General features: G+C 40.4%; 1 protein-coding gene and 1 pseudogene across 1 annotated transcript in view; both read left to right on the top strand.

The window, feature by feature from the left end:
- Positions 1 to 17,054, top strand: part of CDKL5 (cyclin dependent kinase like 5) — a 126,070-nt gene that overhangs the window by 16,549 nt on the left and 92,467 nt on the right. The window lies entirely within an intron of this gene.
- On the top strand, positions 5,562 to 6,652 carry LOC136142690 (gap junction alpha-1 protein-like; annotated as a pseudogene).

Below are 17,054 nucleotides of genomic sequence, written 5' to 3' on the forward strand. Positions count from 1 at the left end.
CTCCGAAGAACTTTTTAAAACAGTTTTTACTAGGCAGGTCTACTGGTGACAAATTCCCTCAGTTTTTGTTTATCTGAGAAAGTTTTTATTTCTCCTTCACTTTTGAAGGATAATTTCACTGAATACCTTCTTGGTTGGTGGTTTTTTTTCTTTCAACACTTAAATATTTCACTTCATGGCTTTTGACAGGAAGTCATAGTACTTCTTATCCTTGTACTCTATAAGTAAGGTGTTTTTTTCCCCTCTGGCTTCTTTCATGATTTTCTCTTTGTGTTTGGTTTTCTGTAGTTTGAATACGATATGTTTAGGTGTAGAGTTTTTGGGTATTTATCTTGCTTGGTGTGCTCTGAGCTTCCTGGATGTGTGATTTGGTGTCTGTCATTAATTTTGGAGGATTCTCAGCCATTATTCCTTCAAATATTTTTTCTCTTTTGTCTCATTATTCTTCTGGTATTCCAGTGACACCTTTTGTAATTGTCCCATAGCTCTTGGATATTCTTTTCTCCTTTTTAAAATTCTTTTTTCTGTTTGCATTTTAGTTGGGGAAGTTTCTCTTGACATATCTTTAAGTTCACTGATTCTTTCCTTGGCCATGTCCAGTCTACTGATGAGTCCATTAAAGGTATTATTCATTTTTGTTATGGTGTTTTTGTTTTGTTTTGTTTTCCGGTACGCGGGCCTCTCACTGTCGTGGCCTCTCCCGTTGTGGAGCACAGGCTCCGGACGCGCAGGCTCAGCGGCCATGGCTCACGGGCCCAGCCGCTCCGCGGCATGTGGGATCTTCCCAGACCAGGGCACGAACCCGTGTCCCCTGTATCGGCAGGCAGACTCTCAACCACTGCGCCACCAGGGAAGCCCTGTTATGGTGTTTTTTATTTTTAGCATTTCCTTTTAATTCTTCCTTAGAGTTGTATATACTTACATTACCTGTCTGTTCTTGCATGTTGTCTACCTTTTCCATTAGAGTGCTTACCATAGTAATCATAGTTGTTTTAAATTCCCTGTCTGAAATTATCCCTGGTAATCCCCAAACCTGTGCCATATCTGAGTCTTGTTCTGATGCTTGCTTAATCCCCTCACACTCTGTTTTCCCTTGCCTTTTAGCATACTTTTTAGTGTTTTTTGAAAGCCAGGTAGGATATATTGGATAATAGAAATGGAGGTAAATAGGCCTGTAGTATAAGGTTTCATGTTAATTTGGCTAGGAGCTAGGCTGTGTTTAATGTTTGTTGTACGTGTAGATGCCAGAGGCTTCTGTTTCCTCTAGTGTCTTTATTTTTAAAATTTTCTCCCCCATTATCTTTGGGTTTCCCTAAGAAGTCCCTTTTAAGTAGAGTCTGTTTCTTGCAACTCTTTCCGTTGTAATCCACTGTTACTGGATTACTGTGGAACCTTGGTGATGTGGTGGTAGAGTGTGGGGAAGGGCAAGTGTTTTATAATCTTAGGACCAAGTCTTAGTCTTTTGGTGGGCCTGAGCCCTGGACTGCAACCTTCAGAAGTATTTCTTAGCCTTCCCCCAACCCCTGCTTCCTTTAGGTGAAAAAAGTCTAGAGAAGTCTGTGTTGGCTAATTTCCCCTCTCCCAGGACAGTATAGAAGGCTCTGGTATATTTTCCCTTGGAGTGTTGGCCTTTGCTATGGAGAACCTTCTGGGTTTATTTCAAAACTGTTACTTTTTCTCATGGGTGTATTTCAAAACCGTCACTTTTCTCTTCCTCTTACCCAAAAGGGGAGGAGATTGTTCTTGTATCTTCACAGTCAGAAGCTGGTGAGGTTCCTGGAGGTAAAGCCATGAGAGTATAGAGGCTCTCCTAAGATTGGGCCCCCAGGAGTTCTTACTCACAAGCCTTTGTCAAAATTACGATTTAAGTTTTCTTACTAGTGTATTAACTCCAGCACCTTCTGCTCCAGGTAAGCTGATCTTGGATGTGATTCTCTGTATTTGCCTGTTTCTCCAGATTTCAAGAGTTCAGTTTGCCCTGTGTCCTCAATTCTCTGATAAGCCTAATAAAAGTTGCTGATTGGCAGTTTGTTCAGGTTTTTTTTGTTGTAAGGACATGAGTGACAATATCCAAGCACCTTATGTGTTGGAACTGATCCTGAAATCTTATATTTATATTTTAAAATTGGAAATACCTTGTCCAGTTTAAAAATAATGTTTAACAAGAGGCTTTTAACTTGCCTATGAGCCATTTGCTTAGCTAGATCAGTTATTTTCATCCCTTTGAATCTCAGATTTGTATATTTTCAAAGTGCTTAGTAAGAACTTTTTCCAGGCAAAATATTTGAAAATGTTGAGAACTTTCATGTAGTTCTAGAAGATTGCTAATAACTTTATCGTAAAGTAACCAGAATTATCGATCCCCACACCCCTCGCACTGTTTTTTGTTTTATCAGGTACCTTTAACCATGCTAAAGTAGTTTCAGGGATTATTTTCTTTAACCTTCATTTGTTGTTATTTTACCCCACTTGTTTTTGAAGAAGTAACTCAATTTTTAAAGGCACTTTGAAATCTCTGGAGACTAAGCATTGGTTAAATTTGAAAAACTAATGAGAATAAATGCCCAACTCTTATACTGCAAATGGTCTCTTTTCGATTAACCTTGATGAATGTATTAATCATAAACTATACATCTTGGTGATTTTAGCTTAATAGGATTACTTTCAGAATCTGTGTGATAGAGGACAGTTTGGCTAAAATGTGTTATTTAGGCAACTGAGAAAGCACTGTGTGTACCTTTAAGCCTTATAATTTGATTACTTGCTAAAAAATTGCATTTTGGGAGGCTTCAGTTCTTATCCTTGGAGAACAGTTGTAACCAACTTTGGGTAGTTGAGACATTGTAAATTGTATTAACCTTGCCCCCCCTTTTTAGGTTTCATTTTAAGTTTTATTTTTCTTACTGAATCTACTGTGAGGAACAGCCCTTAAACCAAGAAACAAATAAGCTGTATGGTATTTAAGATTGCTTATTAGTAGGCAAATTCATATTATTTTTACTTTAAGAAATATTTTCCTCTTTTAATTTTCCTGATTGTTTAAAATGAATACCTTTGGGAATTAAATTTTTTTTTTTTTTTTTTTTTTGCCGTACGTGGGCCTCTCTCTGTTGTGGCCTTTCCCGTTGCGGAGCACAGGCTCCGGACGCGCAGGCTCAGCGGCCATGACTCACGGGCCCAGCCGCTCCGCGGCATGTGGGATCTTCCCGGACCGGGGCAAGAACCCGCATCCCCTGCATCGGCAGGCGGACTCTCAACCACTGCGCCACCAGGGAAGCCCGGAATTAAATTTTTTAAAGTGGGAGAATTAAAATATAAATATTATGAATGTTATCTTAATATACTAAATAAAGTTTGTTTTAAAAATGTTGAGTCAGTGCTGTATTGAGATAATTTGGTTGAAAATAATTATTTTTGCCATGTAATAATCAGTTAGCTGTGGTCCTCCGTTTTAAAGTAAGATCTGTTTGTCTGGCGTGCTCTGAATTAGAGGCAGAAACTTTTCCGTAGGCTTTTTGCTCAGAGACGTTTCTTATAAAGAAAGAGTGCTGTCAGGAGGAAATGGAGAAAGAATAGAAGGTCTTCAGTAGTGGCACAGCAGGTGTATGTTGTGCCCCATATCAGGTTCCACCCACTCTCAACAGCTTGGTGGATGGTATCAGAGTTGCTCCTCTTGAGATTTTTTTTTTAAAAGCTCTTGAGAAGAAACCCACAAGAATGAACACAGTGTGTCAGCATTTTAGTCTTAACAAAAAAGCTTCCATGTGCTAACAATTCAACTGAAGATAATGGTCCACATTCAGTAAATAAGTATTTAAATTGAGGCCCCTGTTGGCAGAGACCTGACTTCAGTTCTCAGATAAGGAGAGAGTAGCAGCTCTTCTTTTTTAGTCCTGATCTTGCTACTACTCCCTGCTAACTGGAATGGCAGCTACCCTTGCAAAATGCCCCTTTATTCACCACAGCGTTCAGGACCACAGCACTAGTATAGATTGCATATTTCCCTCTCCAGAGACTCTCAGGATCAGACCCATGATTCTTTTCTTTTTAAAAAAAAAAATTAATTTATTAAAAAAATTTTTATCTTTGGCTGCATTGGGTCTTCATTGCTGTGCGCGGGCTTTCTCTGGTTGCAGAGATCGGGGGCTACTCTTCATTGCAGTGCGCGGGCTCTCGGCACGCGGGCTTCGGTAGTTGTGACGCACGGGCTTAGTTGCTCTGCGGCATGTGGGATCTTACCGGGCCAGGGCTCGAACCCCTGTCCCCTGCATTGGCAGGCAGATTCTTAACCACTGCACCACCAAGGGAAGCCCAGACCCATGATTCTTGACATCCTCTTTTACTTTCTGTCACCACCGAAACTCACTGGCCATCCATTAGCCCAGAACCCTTGTCTCTGTACTGATCTGTACATCCCTCTGTTACATCCTGGTTCCTCCCACAACCCCCCCACTGTCCCCTAGAGCTCCCGAACTGCCATTAATAATTTCTCCAATGGCCTCAATCTTGCCCCAGCCTCACAGTGTAATTTCACTTTCTGCCTCTGGGATTCTCTGCTACCGCCAAGCAGTTGCCTGAGGTGTAGCCCCCTCTGGCACCATTCTGCTACCTCTGCCTACTACCTGGTAACCCTGCTGCCTGCTTTTGAGCTAGCTGCTTGAGTACAGTGAGTCCTTCCCTCTTCAAATTTTTGCTGCTTCACATGCAGCGGTTTTTCCAGTCTTTGCTTGGCTGACTCTGTACATTCTAATCTGGGTTTCCTTGTGGTAATCTCTGTTGGTGCCTATTTGTTTCCTTCTTGGCACTTATTTAAATTTGCAATTGTATATTCACTTACTCACTTAGCCTTTTTCATTGATTCTAAGATATACATTTACCCCCACATTTCTGAAATTGGGGCACATCTTACCCTGGATACCTTGATTGCTTTCTGAATGGTAAATAAAATAATGGTTTATCTTACGATTAATTGTAATTAAAAAATCAATAAAATACTGTGCTTTTGATTATCTGTTCCGCTAGTTGATTGTGAGTTCCAAAGGAATCACAGTAGGAACCAGTGCCTAGTACAGTCCTGGCATCTAGTAGGCACTCCATAAATAATGCTTGGATGAATATCATTATCTGTTTGGGAGATGATGGCCCTGAAAAGTCTGAAGATGAATCAGTCAGTATATGCATGTAAATTTTTAATTCAGTGTCTGTGTTTGAGTTTTTAATCTTTAGAGATTGCCTTATTCTGGAATTGAAGATATTTAAACGTGTCTATTTTGTTCCCCTATTTCTGTAAATTGTCCCATTATCAATATATGTACATCCTTATTTAAGAGTATTTACTCACCATGTATGAAAAATGAATCTACATAAGCTTTTATCAGGTATCAGCAATGGCCTTTCATTAGGAGGAAGAATGAGGAAGGTACCAAAGAGTAGCAGACTTGTGAGCTTTAGACAGTTTTGAGTGCTTGAACTTGCTTTATCATTTTACTTCGTCCTCTAAGGAGTGCAGTCACTTGGCATGCCTACTTCACTTTTAAGGGAAAGAACAGCGAACAGGCAGCATGAGTGACTGGAGTGCCTTAGGCCAACTCCTCGACAGGGTTCAAGCTTACTCCACAGCTGGAGGGAAGATATGGCTCTCAGTCCTTTTCATTTTCTTAATCCTGCTACTGGGTACAGCAGTTGAGTCAACCTGGGATGATGAGTAGTTTGCCTTTTGTTGTAACACTCAACAGCCTGGTTGTGAAAACGTCTGCTACGATAAGTCCTTCCCAATCTCTGACGCGTGCTTCTGGGTCCTGCAGATTGTATTTGCATCTGTCCCCACACTTCTGTACCTAGCACACGTGATCTGTGTGATGCGAAAGGATGAGAAGTTGAACAAGAAAGAGGAGCAACTCAAAGTTGCCCCAACCAATGGTGCTAGTGTGGAGGTGCACTTGGAGGAAATTGAAATCAAGAAGTTCAAGTATGGCATTAAAGAACATGGGAAGGTGAAAATGAGGGGGGGCTTGCTGTGAACCTATACCATCTGTTTCTTCTTCAAGACAGTCTTTGAGGTGGCTTTCCTGCTGAGCCAGTGGTACATCTATGGCTTCCGCCTGAATGCGGTTTACACTTGCAAACGAGACCCCTGCCGCGTCAGGTGGACTGCTTCCTCTCTCACCCCACAGAGAAAAGCATCTTCATCCTCTTCATGCCGCTGGTGTCCTTGGTGTCCCTTGCCTTGAATATCATAGAGCTTTTCTGTGTCTTTCTTGAGAGCATTAAAGACCATGTGAAGAATCCAGAGCGTGAGCCTTACCACAGTACATCTGGTCTGCCAAGCCCCTCCAATGGCTCCTTATCAACTGTTGCTCTCTCCACCATGTCCCTTCACAGGGACAAGCTGGTTCCTGGAGACAGAAACAGTTCTTCCTGCGACAGTTACAGCAAACAAGGAAGTGAGCAGAACCCTGCTAATTACAGCACATAGCAAGTTCGAATGGGATAGGCAGGAAGCACCGTTTCTAACTCACATACACAGCCTTTTGATTTTCCTGTTGACAAGCGAAATTCTAAAAAAAATCTAGCTACTAGACACTGGCCATTGCAGCCCAGCAGCAGTTCTGCAGAGCCAGCAGTCATGCCAGCAGCAGTGCAAATGACCTAGAAATCTACACACGTGGTTGAAAGCATTACAATTCTGCTCAATTGTTAAAGAAAAGGAAAGTGCAATAGACAGTGTACTTTTGTTTCAGTGGAGGTGGTACTCAACAACCTCAGTGGTGAGGCTTAGCAGATACAAAGATGTTAGACTACCACGGTTCTTTTGAGGTGTCTGGGATAGAAGGATGGAGAGAGAGGGATTAACAGGGGTACATGTTCATATTTAAAATGGTTGACTCAGCTTGCATTCTAAGTAAAAGTTGCACTAGGTGATGCATAAGTAAGGCCTTTTTCTCTCCCATATTCCCCTAGAATGGTTCAGTGTATGTGAAAGTGATAGATATTTGCCACGTTTTGGTATAAAGAGATGCAGTATAAACTCACAAACATAGATTTTAAAATAATGCTCACAGTGTTCAAATTTGAGCTTTTCTCGTGGATTTTTTGGTGTGGGTCAGAATGATGTTTGCATTACATAATTTCTACTGTGAAAATAAAGCACTGTTTTTTTCCTAACCGCCCCACCCCTAGTGTATCCTATTATAGATACTGGTTCTATTCATTATAATTTTTTCTCTTTTGTAGAAAGATGTCACAAATGATTTCCTTTTTCTGAAATGTAATCATTGATGCTTGAATGATAGAATTTTAGTACTGTAAACAGAACTGATTAATGTGAGAAATTTAAAAGAAATGCTTAGAGCTGGACTAAGTGTTCTTACCTGAATTTTGCAGTAACTGACAGTTCTTGCCTTTATCCAATTTAATAAACCCTACTGAATAAACAGTATTTCAGAACTTATATTCTTTTGAGTTTGACAGTCTGTCTTTTGGTGTGGCAAGCATTTTTGATATTTGTCCTAAGATTTTATTTGGAATGCAAGAGAGGTTGAAAGAGATTTGAGTATTATCCATGTAACTAATTTGTTTGAAATATATACCAAAGAAATCTAACCATTTCTTCAAATGTCTTTTTTAAAGCTCATCACAGATGATTGGTGAAAATGCTGAGCTTAATACTTTATTCTTGCACGGCAGCTACATAAGCAGTTTTGTACAGTGAGAAATACTAATTTGTTTAACATTTCACATTGAACTACTGTCATGTTCAGCTTTATTGCATGCAATGTAGACCTAGCCCATCATATATTCTAGAGAGTGTTCTTTGTTCAATAAAGTTTTAAGAGAGCAATCTGCATCACTGCCTTCTCTGAGAGCTTCTAGCTGCACTGATCTTCCTAGTCTTTTGAATTCTTCACTGGTACATCTTTATCTAAGCAAAATACGTGAGAATAGATTTTTGGAGATGGAATTGTGGAGACTATGTTAGAGAAGGTTTTAGTATTAGCATTTTTAATTATATGTAGCAGGATCACGGATATACTTACTACTTTCAGATGTGCAAAAAAATGTAGCTTCTTTGTTTTTCTTTTAACTGATCTACTCTTCATCAGAAGCTTCCTTCCACCCAACAGGGCACCCGGGGAAGGTGAAGCTGGGGACAGCATTAAGCCTCCCAATCCATCTGACTGCATCTTGCTCTGACAGTCTCATTTGGAAAACCCATTCTCTTGGTTTAGTCAAGAGTGTTTCACATTTCCTCCTCACAAACCTTTTCTTGAGGAAGAATCACTATTATTTTCTAATGGGGTGTGTGTTTCTGTGGAGGACTGCAAAACTCCTGAAACCTTGGAATTAGATTGGACACTGCCACCCTCACTTCCTGTTTCACACTAATTTTCACCTGTTGCTTGCTTGATTTTCTTTAAATTTTTATCTTGAGATACAGATTCACATGCAATTATAAGAAATAATAGATTCCATATATCCTTCAACTCATTTCTCCCAATAGTAATATCTTACATAATTATAGCAGAATATCATAACCAGAAAACTGACATTGATATAATCCATGGACCTTACTCAGCTTTCACCAATTTTACGTGCACTTGTGTGTGTGTGTGTGTGTGTGTGTGTGTGTGTAGTTCTATCACTTGTGTAGATTCATGTGACCACCACAGTCAAGATATAGAACAGTTTCATCACCAGGATTCCTTATGCGATCTTTTTATAGCCACAGCTGCATCCCTCCCTTCCTCTCTATCTGTCCTCTGGCAACCACTGATCTGTTTATCTCTGTAATTTTGTCATTTCAAGAATGCTATTTAAATATAATGATATAGTATATAACCGTTTGAGATTGGCCTTTTTCACTCAGCTTAACTCCCTTGCAACCCATCCAAGTTTTTGTGTGGACCAATAGTTTGTTCCTTTTTATTGCTGAGTAGTATTCCACAGAGTGGCGGTGTCATGGTTTATTCACCTATTGAAGGACCTTCAGGTTGTTTCTAGGTTTTGGCTATTACAAATAAAACTGCTTTGAACATTCATGTACAGGTTTCTTTGTGAATGTGTTTTCATTTCCCTGGAATAAATGCCCAAGAGTGTAATTGCTGAGTTGTATGGTAAATGAGCATATAGTTTTGTAAGAAACTAGCATACTCTTTTTCCAGAGTGGTTTCTGTTCCCATCATCAATGTATGACTGGTCTCGTTTCTCCATGTGCTCACCAGCATTTGGTATTATCACTATTTTTTATTTTAGCCATTCTGATAGGTATGTAGGTGATCTCATGGTAGTTTAAATTTGCATTTCTGTAATGGCTAATAATGTTGAATATCTTTTCATGTGCTTATTTGGCATCTCTGTATCCTCTTCAGTGAAATATCTTTTTGTGTCTTTTGTCCATTTTCTAGTTGAATGTTTGTTTTATTACTGTTCAGTTTAAGGAGTTTTAAAAATATATATATTCTGGATTAAAATCCTTTGTTGGATATGTTTGAAAATATTTTCTTCAGCTTGTAGCTTGTCTTTTCATTGCTTATTAATAGGGTCTTTCACAGAGCAGAATATTTTAATTTTGATGAGGTGATTTAACAATTTTTTTCCTTGTATGTGTTGTAGTTTTGGTGGTAAGTCTAAAAACTCTTTGTCTAGTCCTTTATCCTAAAGATTTTCTCCTTTGTTTGCTTCTAAAATTTTATAGATTTACGTTTTTTGCATTTAAGTCCGTGTTCCATTTTGAGTTAATTTTTGTATAAGTTGTTTGAGAGATGTAGGTTGAGGCTTTTTGTTTTTTGGCCTGTGGATGACCAGTTGCTATAGCACCACTTGTTGAAAAGTCTCTCCTTCCTCCATTGAATTTCTTTTGCAGGCAAAAATCAGTTGAGCATATTTGCGTGGCTTTATTTCTGGGTTCTCTGAGGTGTCCCATTGATCGATGTGTTTATCCTTCTGCCCGTATCATGGTGTCTTGACTACTGATATGTAGCTCTGTAGCAAGCCTCAACATCAGATATAGTGATTCCTCCCACCTTATTCTGCTTTTTCGAAATTTCTTTAGCTATTCCAGGTCATATGCCTTTCAATTTCTGTTTTACAATAATCTTTCCTATATCTACAAAACACTTGCTGGGATTTTCATAGGAATTACTTTAAATTTATACATCATTTTGGGGAGAATTGGCATCTTGTTGAGTCTTCTGATACATGAGTACAGTATGTTTCTCAATTTATTTAGGTTCTCTTCAGTTTTTTTCATTAACATTTTATAATTTTCAGGATACAGATCCTATAGCTATTTTTTTAGGTTTATATTTCATTTCCTTGGAGCAATTGTAAATGGTATTTTGCTTCTAATTTCTGTCTCCACATTTTTATAGTTTGTATATAGAAATGTGATTGATTTTTGTGTGTTTATCTTGTATCCTACAATCTTGCTAAACTCACTAGTTCTAGGAGTTTTTTGGTGGATTCCTTGGGATTCTGTATGTAGACAATCATGTCATCTGCAAATTGTGTCCATTTAATTCCTTTGTTTACAATGTGTTTGCTTTTTATTTCTTTTTCTTCGCTTATTACTCTGATAAGAACTTACAATACTGTGTTAAGTAACAATGATTAGAGCAGACTTTCTTGTCTTGTTTGCAATCTTAGGGAAAAAGCATTGTCTTTCACCATTAAATATGATGTTAGCGGTAGGGTTTTGTGGATGATATTTATCAAGTTTAGGAAATTACCTTCCATTCTTAGCTTGCCAGAGAGTTTCTTTTTTTTTTTTTAATCACGAATGGGTGTTGGATTTTGTCAGATTCTTCTGTTGCATGAGTTTCCTTCTTTACCATGTTGATATGGTTTTCAAATATTGAATCAGCCTTGCATATCTGGAATAAATCCAACTTGGTCATGGTGCATACTTCTTTTTATATATCGCTGGATTTGATTTGCTAATATTTTGAGGATTTTTGTGCCTGAGTTCATGAGTGATATCAGTCTGTAGTTTCCATTTTTTGTGCTGTCTGACAGGGTTTGGGTATCCACATAGTAGTAGCCTCATAAAATGAGCTAAGAAGTGTTTCTTCCTCTTCTAATTTCTGGAAGAGATTATGTAAAATTGATGCTGATTCGTCTTTAAATGTTTGGCAGAATTCTCCAGTGAACCCATCAGAGCCTGAAGAGTTCTTTTATTGGAAACTCTAAAATTACAAATTCACTGTATTTAATAATTATCTGACTATTGTTTATTTCGTCTTGGTTAAGTTTTGGTAGCTTGTGGTTTTCAAGGAATTGGCCCATTTTTTTGTAAGTTGTCAAATTTATGAGTGTAAAATTTGTGGTATTTCTTTACTATCCTTTGAATGGCTAGAGGATTGTAGGCATCTCCCCTATTTCATTCCTGATACTGATGATTTTTGTCTTCTCTCTTTTTAAAAATCTTTATCAGTCTTCGTAGAGGTTAATCAACTTTATCAATTTTTTTGTGGAAACAGATTTTGCTTCATTGATTTTTTTCAGTCATTTTCCTCTTTGAAATTTCATTGCTTTCTGCTTTTATCTTTATTATTTCTTTCCATGTTGCTGTTGGGTTTATTTTCTTTTTCTAGTGTAGAGGTAAGAATTTAGATTATTGATTTGAGACCTTTCTTCTTTTCTAACATGGATTTAGTGCTATAAATTTCTCTCTTAGTATTGCTTTAGCTGCATCCCACATATTTTGATATATTTTCATTAAGTGATATGAAATTAAAATTTCCTTTAGACTTCTCTGTATGATGGCTGCTTTGAAATCTTTATCGGATAATTCTGACATCTCTGTGTTAGCATCTCGATAGTCTTCTCTCATTCGTGTTGAGGTTTTCCAGGTCGTTAGCATGACAAGTCATTTTCTATTGAAACCTGGACATTTTGGACATTATGTCGTTAGATTCGACCTTATTTAATCTTCTGTCTTATCTGGCCTCCTTTGACATTCCTCTGGCAGGGGAGGGGGCACCAGATGGGGATGGAAATTTGGTTTCCTCAGTTCGCCTCCATTGACACCCACTGGAGAGGCGCTCCTTGTGACTGGTGTGGTTGGGAGTTGGGCTCTCCACTAGGCCTCTGTTTGTAATAGGGGCTGGGTGGGCACACTGCCAAGAGCATGAGAACACGCGGCCATTACTGCGCAACTGTTAGCGCGCGAGCCTTAGCGTGGTGGTTAGAGGTCGAGCGCTGCCAATGGTTGGCCGGACAGTGGTCCTCGCAGTGGAGAGCTCGATGAGAGGCAGATGGCGGCTGTCAGGTGAGCTGGGGGCCCAGGAGACAGACTGTAGGCTGTGTCCCAAAGGGCTCCCGAGCCCTCGCCATGGCTGCCCACTGGCCAGGCCCAGGCCTTGAGGCGACAGCAAACCTGTCCCCCATCCCCGCCTCTTTGACCTAATGCCGGTGGCGGTCTCCATGGGTCACAGTCCATAGGACCCGACCCCCCAGCCCCCTTTGGGCGGCCTGAGGAGCCTGAGGGCCGGCTGGGTCCTGGATGCCTGACTCCCTCAGTGGTGACGGCTGGGTGGGCGCCGCCAGCTGAGAGCTGCCTCTTCAGCTGGGCCTGGGCACTGGTGGGAGGACCCAGACTGGGTGCTGGACGAACGCTCCCGCTCAGGAACCCCCTTTTCTTAGCCAGGGCCTGGACCTTGGAGGGCTAAAGTCGATCCTTGGAACCTTGCCCTTTCTTGTCAGAACAGGGAATAGCATTTGTTTAGGTGGAGGTTTACAGGAACATCATGACCTGACCTCAAGAACAAAGGATCTGACACCAAGAAGTTTGCAACAACTAACCATACCCCTCCCTCACCTTTCTTATAAAAGGGCTTTGTTGAAAGCTTTTGGGGAGCTCAGGGTTTTTAAGGCATGAGCCACCCATCTCCTTGCATGGCCCCTCAATAAACCTTTCTCTGCTCCAAACGCTGACGTTTTGGTATCGTTTGGCCTCACTGTGCGTCGGGCGCACGGACTTGCATGTGGTAACATGTTGACCACCCTGGTTAGGAGGGGCGGAAGGGGCAGGTGTGCCTTGTTACTGCTCCCCACGTGGCCTCCACTGACACTACCCTGGCAGGGGACTGGGTCTGCTTCCCACTCTGCCTTTGCTGGTGTGAATGGAGTCACAATTTTTACTGTTTCATCTGGCTGCAGTAGAGTGGTTATTGTCTAAAAGTTTTCCATCTTGCTAAGCTGCTCCTTTTCTGGTCTCTTAGTTCGAGAGAGAGCAGGCTTTGGTTGGGGCTCTTTTTTGTCTGTGTCATGGGCATTTTGGGGTTGCTTGTTGAAGTAGTTTTATTAGAGGTGCTTTAAAATCCTTGTCAGATAATTCCAACATTTATTTCATCTTGGTGGATGTCTCTTCTCATTCAAGTTGTGACTTTCCAGGTCCTTGGTACAAGTGATTTTTTTTTCTATCCTGGTCAATTTGTATATTATGAGACTCTGGATTCTTTTTGATTTTTTTTTTGCTAAGCAGGCAGCCTCCCTGTTGTGGGATTGTGTGAGGGTCGGGTGGGGGGTGTATGTTCAGTTTCCTGCTTGGCCCCCCTGATACCACCTCTGCAGAAGTGTTGCTCTTACTCCCACTGCCTCCTTGCAGATGGATGGGGCAGGTGTTCAGCTCCTCACTTGGCCCGGCTAATACCTTCCCAGAGAAAGTGGACCACTAATTCGCACTGCCTCTACTCTGTCCTGCAGACACTACCCTCGCAGGGGCGCCAGCGTACTGTTGCCTGCTTCTGCCTAGGGGAAGATAGAAGATCAGCTCAGGGGCTGGACCCACCAACACCACAAGAGGGGAATGGAGCACTGCCTGCTTCTGCCAGGCTGGGGATGGAGGATTAGGTCCCTGCTTCCTCTGGGTGGGGGTGGGGGGGAGAGACAGTGTGTGTGTGTGTGTGTGTGTGTGTGTGTGTGTGTGTGTGTGTGTTTAAGAGTGTCTACCCGCTTAGCCCCACTGAAACCTCAGTGGGGTGGTGGTGCGGTTTTTCCATTCATGTTTGCCTGAGTAGGGTGAGTATTGCCAGAAAGATTTTCCATTGTTAGCTCATCCTTTTCTTGGTCTTTTAGCGGTGGGAACAGGCTTTTCTTGGCACTTTTTTATATTTGTCTCTTGTCGGTTCCCAGTCAGAGGCTTCTGTGGCACCCTGTTGGGCATACATGAGAGACAGTGAGGAATCCCAGGGAACTCACTGCCGTGGTGTTCCTCAGGTCCTGAAGTCTCTAGGCGCTCGTCCTCCTCCTTTCCACCCTTTCTTCCTATCTTTGTGTGTTACGTACAAGGGTTTTTAGTTTTAAGAGGAAGGACCTGGGAGAAATGGGGCTACTCCATCTTTACCAAAAGTACAAGTTTTCGTGTGTCTGAAAATTCTGTAAACACCATTTATGTGATAATAAACATGAGTTCATTCTTCATATATACCACATATCAGACACTGTGATTGAGACTTAGTCCTTACCTTCAGAGATCTCACAGTTTTATGGAGTCAAAGTCCTGTGAAATAGCTTTTAGTTTGCCCCGTGGCATTCAGGTAGAAACACAATTTTTTATTTTAGAAATAAAACTAAATCTAACTCCACACCACCTGGCTTGTTGGTATTACTGGCGCTCCTTTGCTTCCCATGGACTGATACAAGCCTCCTTTGTTTTATGACATACCAGGCAAATGGGGCAAGGGGCGTAGTCCTTAGTGCTTTGTTGTTACCATGGTTACCATTGCTTGTTACTCAGGTTACCATTAAACCCTTTGCCAGGAGCTGTGCTCCGGTGGGCATTGGTTCCCTGGCCCCAGCTCTCCAGGCTCTGGTGCTTAGTGATCAGTCTGGAGGGATGTCTTCAAGCACCACCACTGTCCCAAGTCGTGGACACTCCTCTGCCTCCTGCAGAAGCTGCAGCCCGGTAATCCCCCCAGTCCAGGAGGAGTGTCAGCTTTCTTTGGCATTAGCGTATTGGATGGGAAGTTTGGCTTTACTGGAACTTTAGTGGACTTTATGTAGTAAGGACTGTTAGTTCTCTCCAGGGTCAGGAGAAGCCCCTCAGGGACAAATCCCATGCTCTTGGCTTTACTCTGGAAACTTGCTTTAGTGATTTGGGAATGCCCCGCAGCAGAGCATTTTGAACTTGATGATGGTAATAACAGTAATAACATTTAGCTCATGTGCTGTTCTGAACATTTTCCTTGTATCCTCTCATTTAATCCTAATAGCAACCTCAGGAATAAGTGATATCATTAGAGCCAGTTTTCTGGTCTAATGCTCTGCTAATTAATGCTTTTCCATTAGACAAAAGAAATTGAGGCACCGAGAAGTTAACAAACTTGCCTAAAGTCTCTCAATTAGTAGATGGTAGAGCCAGGATTCAAACCCAGGCAGTGTGGCTCTGGATCTGAAGTGCTCACACTTCTTCTGGATGTGTGACATCCTTTGACTTTCAGTTTGCTGTATTATTATTTGTTTGAAATCAAGATTGTGTCTGAAAGAAGTGCTTCTGGGCTTCTGAAAATTATCACAGAATTAAATGTAATTAAACAGTGTTGCTAATTAGAAACACTTTTTGTTTTCTTTCATATGAAACCATATAGATAGATCTGGCAACAGGAGTATGAAAAATAACCTGTCCATATCTTATATTTTAAGCTGGAGTATATAGTCCTCTAATAATCAGATTTTTTTATTTGTTTCTGAAAGTAGGAAATAATGATTTTGTTAGAAATTTCTGCCTTTTTCTTTAGTTGTTTAGGGCTCAAGAGAAAATTTAACCAGATTATTTTTTATGATATATCTATTATTTATCACAGTTCTTTATACAGTTGTGACATTTTCTATTGTTTTAGGTGCCTTTTTGTTCAAATACAGGTAGTAGAATAACTAGAAGGATGTGATTCACAAGTCATTATATGAATATTATCCATGCCCTTAGATTTAAATTCTACTTTAGGGGCTTATTATAAAGTGGTTGTAATGTAGCCAAGTTTCTTTGTTCAGAAAAGATTTGTGCTGCCCTTTAAGTTGATTTTTCAGTGAAAATATGTAAATTTTTCCATTCATTTAAAACGTGGAATCAAGTTTCATTTAAATATGTGTTCTATGTACTTGATAGTATAATCTAACAGTTTGTTCTGTCCCTTATAAATACACAGTGTTGAATATAAAATTTCTGCCATGTTTTGTTAGAGAATAATGTATAATTTCTCTTAAAGTCATCCATTAATTTGTGTTTTTTCATACCATTGGTTCTTAAATTTCTACAGGCACTTTCTCACTATGTGATTTATCTGAATAACTGCGTGATTTATCTGAAGCAGATATCTTTTTAAAATTTGTATTAATTTGTTATCCATGTCGTTTAAATACATTCTTTGTTGATATATAAAGATTCTTTGTTAGTTCTGGCTCAAGAGAAACCACAGGAGTGAGCTTTGAAACTTAAAATGTAATTCATTAAGCAGACATCTGTTAAAACACCTGCTATAGTGGATCCTGCTGGATGTTTGGAATAAAAAAACAGGAAGGACATGATTAGTGATTGTAGAGAACCCACATTCTGGAAGGGAAAGGCTCATGACAGCATAATGATTGGGATGTGGTCTCTGCCCTTGAGGAGTTCTTGGGCCAACAGAGAATGAAAACGTCACAAAACAGATCATTTCAAAACTCAGGGGATTGGTCCTTTTAACAAAAATAATATTTCAGTCTTTATTTTCTGTGATGTTTTTAGTTATGATAAAATTTACTTATCCCGTTTCTATGCCCTGTGTGTCCATTGCCTCATTTCTTCTTGGTCCCTGTAAGATCCTTAAGAAGTACTTAGAGCAATTGAACTGCTTAATTCACCCAGCCCACCCATTTGGAGGCCTTTCTGCTAGGTCTTAGGGGCGAGAGTTATGTGAAGTGCCTGTACTCTTGGATCTTAACTGTGGTCTGAGGTGGGCATTGAGGCAGGATTGCAAACCAGAGATTCCAGGGAAGTTGTGGTAAGAGCTTGGTAGGAGGTGTGGTTAGTGTGCTACCGACCGCAAGAGAGGAGCACACAAAACAAGCTGGGGGAT

This window comes from Phocoena phocoena, chromosome X (genome assembly GCF_963924675.1).
Source record: "Phocoena phocoena chromosome X, mPhoPho1.1, whole genome shotgun sequence".
Lineage (NCBI taxonomy): Eukaryota > Metazoa > Chordata > Mammalia > Artiodactyla > Phocoenidae > Phocoena > Phocoena phocoena.